Source organism: Haliotis rubra, unplaced genomic scaffold (assembly GCF_003918875.1).
Source record: "Haliotis rubra isolate DU_JTF1 unplaced genomic scaffold, ASM391887v1 Scf517, whole genome shotgun sequence".
Taxonomy (NCBI): domain Eukaryota; kingdom Metazoa; phylum Mollusca; class Gastropoda; order Lepetellida; family Haliotidae; genus Haliotis; species Haliotis rubra.
Window position 1 is genome coordinate 658,174 of NW_025767210.1, and position 3,822 is coordinate 661,995.

A 3,822-nucleotide genomic window follows, 5' to 3' on the forward strand; every position below is an offset into this window, starting at 1 on the left:
TATTGAGCTCAGGCTAAACAGGATATGTTGTGTTATATTTACATGTCCTTGTCAGACAGGACGCTGGAGGAAAGAGATTGTGTTGATACACGTGTTTTTCCCGTCACTTCATGTTTAATCTCTTTGTTTACTGCGTTTTAAAAATCAGTCATGTTAACAATGTATTATTGTGTAATACGCGATGAGATTATCGACAGGCACGTATGTCCTTGTGATTGTAGATATACGCTTACCACGCATTTGTCATAGTGTCTGTGTTGCTATTTAGGGTGAACACTACTACCATCTGGACGGGTTAGAACAGACATCAACGTCACCACCCGCAGACGTTGCTACCTGTACTCCAGTAGGGTGAACACTATTATCATCTGGACGGGTTAGAACAGACATCAACGTCACCACCCGCAGACGTTGCTACCTGTACTCCAGTAGGGTGAACACTACTATCATCTGGACGGGTTAGAACAGACATCAGCGTCACCACCCGCAGACGTTGCTACCTGTACTCCAGTAGGGTGAACACTACTATCATCTGGACGGGTTAGAACAGACATCAACGTCACCACCCGCAGACGTTGCTACCTGTACTCCAGTAGGTTGTACACTACTACCATCTGGACGGGTTAGAACAGACATCAACGTCACCACCCGCAGACGTTGCTACCTGTACTCCAGTAGGGTGTATACTACTATCATCTGGACGGGTTAGAACAGACATCAACGTCACCACCCGCAGACGTTGCTACCTGTACTCCAGTAGGGTGTACACTACTACCATCTGGACGGGTTAGAACAGACATCAACGTCACCACCCGCAGACGTTGCTACCTGTACTCCAGTAGGGTGTACACAACTACCATCTGGACGGGTTAGAACAGACATCAACGTCACCACCCGCAGACGTTGCTACCTGTACTCCAGTATTAAATGTCTCCTCTGTCTAAACAATAACATCACTGGAATGCATATGTACAACGTCCGAGTATTACACATGCATGTATGTATGTGTAAATGCTTACAGTCATAGTTCACATGGTTTCTCATGTTCTCTGTAGGGGCGGTTTGGTAACCTCGTGGTTAAAGCGTCCGCTCCCCACACCGAAGACCCATTTTCGATTTCCCACATGGGTAAAATGTGTGAAGCCCATATCTGGTGTCTGATATTGACATTGTTCGATATTGCTCAAAGCGGCGTAAAAGTGAATTCACTCATTCATGTTTACTCTCTCCCTCTTTCTCTCTCTCTTTCTCTCTCTCTTCTCTCTCTCTCTTTCTCTCTCTCTCTCTCTCTCTCTCATTTTCTCTCTCTCATTGTGTGCGTCTTAGCGCTAACGTAATTTAGGTACTTTATTTATATACCTCAAAACAGAGTAAGACATAAGGTTTGGTGGTTGACAGGTGGACAAAACGTTGTCGAAACGGATACTTATACATGAAAATACTTTGCAGCATAATGTAGGTATACGAACGTCTCCTTTTCCATGTGGACATAACAGAACTTAACTCTGTACATGCTTACAATGATATATTATAACATTGTAAGTTGTGTGAAGAGTATCAAACTTTGTTAAAGCTCGTTTTATCTGAACAGATTTTATATTTTTACTGTTTAAAAAGGATTTGAATGTACAGTATGTGGATAAAAGTTGAGATCATATCACCAGTTTGGGGGATATTAATATACCATTCCAGGTTCTCGACAGAACAAAGAAAAATCAAATCAGTGGAAAACATGAACAATGAGACTGCAAATGCTCACTTCACGTGTTTACATGTTTAGGAAGAAAACAACAATGATTAACAAGTTTATTGCTGTTAATATTACCCATTTTAAACATTGACTAATTCCTCTCACTTGTTGAAGCATAATGATGTCCATATTCTTCTGATATTGCTGAATTTACCACTGGAGATCGATCATCAGTGCGTGTCTCCACTCGTCAAGATCCGGGTTAGGTTCCTTCTTCTGCATCCCATGCTTGTCTCCACTCGTCAAGATCCGGGTTACATTGGGTCTTCTGTACCCTATGCTTGTCTCCACCCGTGAAGATCCGGGTTAGGTAGGGTCTTCTGCATTCCCATGCTTGTCTCCACTCGTGAAGATCCGGGTTACAGTATGTCTTCTGCATCCCATGCTTGTCTCCACTCGTCAAGATCCGGGCTACATCGGGTCTTCTGTACCCCATGCCTGTCTCCACCCATGAAGATCCGGTTTAGATTGGGTCTTCTGCATCCCATGCTTGTCTCCACTCGTGAAGATCCGGGTTAGATTGGGTCTTCTGCATCCCATGCTTGTCTCCACTCGTCAAGATCCGGGTTAGATTGGGTCTTCTGCATCCCATGCTTGTCTCCACTCGTGAAGATCCGGGCTACATCGGGTCTTCTGTACCCTATGCCTGTCTCCACCCATGAAGATCCGGTTTAGATTGGGTCTTCTGCATCCCATCCTTGTCTCCACTCGTGAAGATCCGGGTTAGATTGGGTCTTCTGCATCCCATGCTTGTCTCCACTCGTCAAGATCCGGGTTAGATTGGGTATTCTGCATCCCATGCTTGTCTCCACTCGTGAAGATCCGGGTTAGATTGGGTCTTCTGCATCCCATGCTTGTCTCAACCCGTCAAGATCCGGGCTACATCGGGTCTTCTGTACCCCATGCCTGTCTCCACCCATGAAGATCCGGTTTAGATTGGGTCTTCTGCATCCCATGCTTGTCTCCACTCGTGAAGATCCGGGTTAGATTGGGTATTCTGCATCCCATGCTTGTCTCCACTCGTCAAGATCCGGGTTAGATTGGGTCTTCTGCATCCCATGCTTGTCTCCACTCGTCAAGAACCGGGTTAGATAGGGTCTTCTGCATCCCATGCTTGTCTCCACTCGTGAAGATCCGGGTAACATTGGGTCTTCTGTACCCCATGCTTGTCTCCACCCGTGAAGATCCGGGTTAGGTTGGGTCTTCTGCATCCCATGCTTGTCTCCACTCGTCAAGATCCGGTTTAGATTGGGTCTTCTGCATCCCATGCTTGTCTCCACTCGTGAAGATCAAGGTTAGATTGAATCTTCTGCATCCCATGCTTGTCGTCGTAAGTGATTCGGGTGGATCGGGTGGTTAGGTAAGCTGATTTGGGTGTCTCATTTCTCAGTTGCCATAGATCGAAGCTCCTGACGTTTATCACTGGATTGTCTGGCCCAGACCCGGTTACTTACAAAACGCCGCCATATAGCTGGAATATTGCAAAGTGCGACAATGTTAGGCGACTAACGGTATCGGATGGAGATTCTCGCTTCACTTGGTGGCACATGTCATCGTATACCAAATGCGTAGACCGATGTTCATGCTGTTTATCTCCTGATTGTCTGGTTCAGACTCGATTATTTACAGACCGCCGCCATATAGCTTGAATATTGCGGCGTAAAACAACAAACCAATCAAATATAACGTCACGAAAAATTTAAACGTAGCAAATCAATTGTGTTTATCAAATAACTGTACTGTATCTGCTTTGTAATATTTTGTATACTTGCTACAGTACTTTTCTTATGCATATTGTAATAACGTGAACTAATGTTTACAGCGAAGAGAATAAATGGAGCCAGAGCTTCTCTGAATGGATTACCTTTTTTTAGGAAACTCCCCAGCAAGAGAACGATTTGGCTGGTATGACAGCAGTACTCCTTCCCGGGCATTATCATACCCTTAGTACAGAGGTGAATAATACGATTCTATGGTTACTTTCAGGAAATCCCTCACTTCTAGTTGTGCGACGTATCTAATTAAATTGCAAAGAAAAGGGAACTTCTACACGTGACTTTCATATGTGGCAG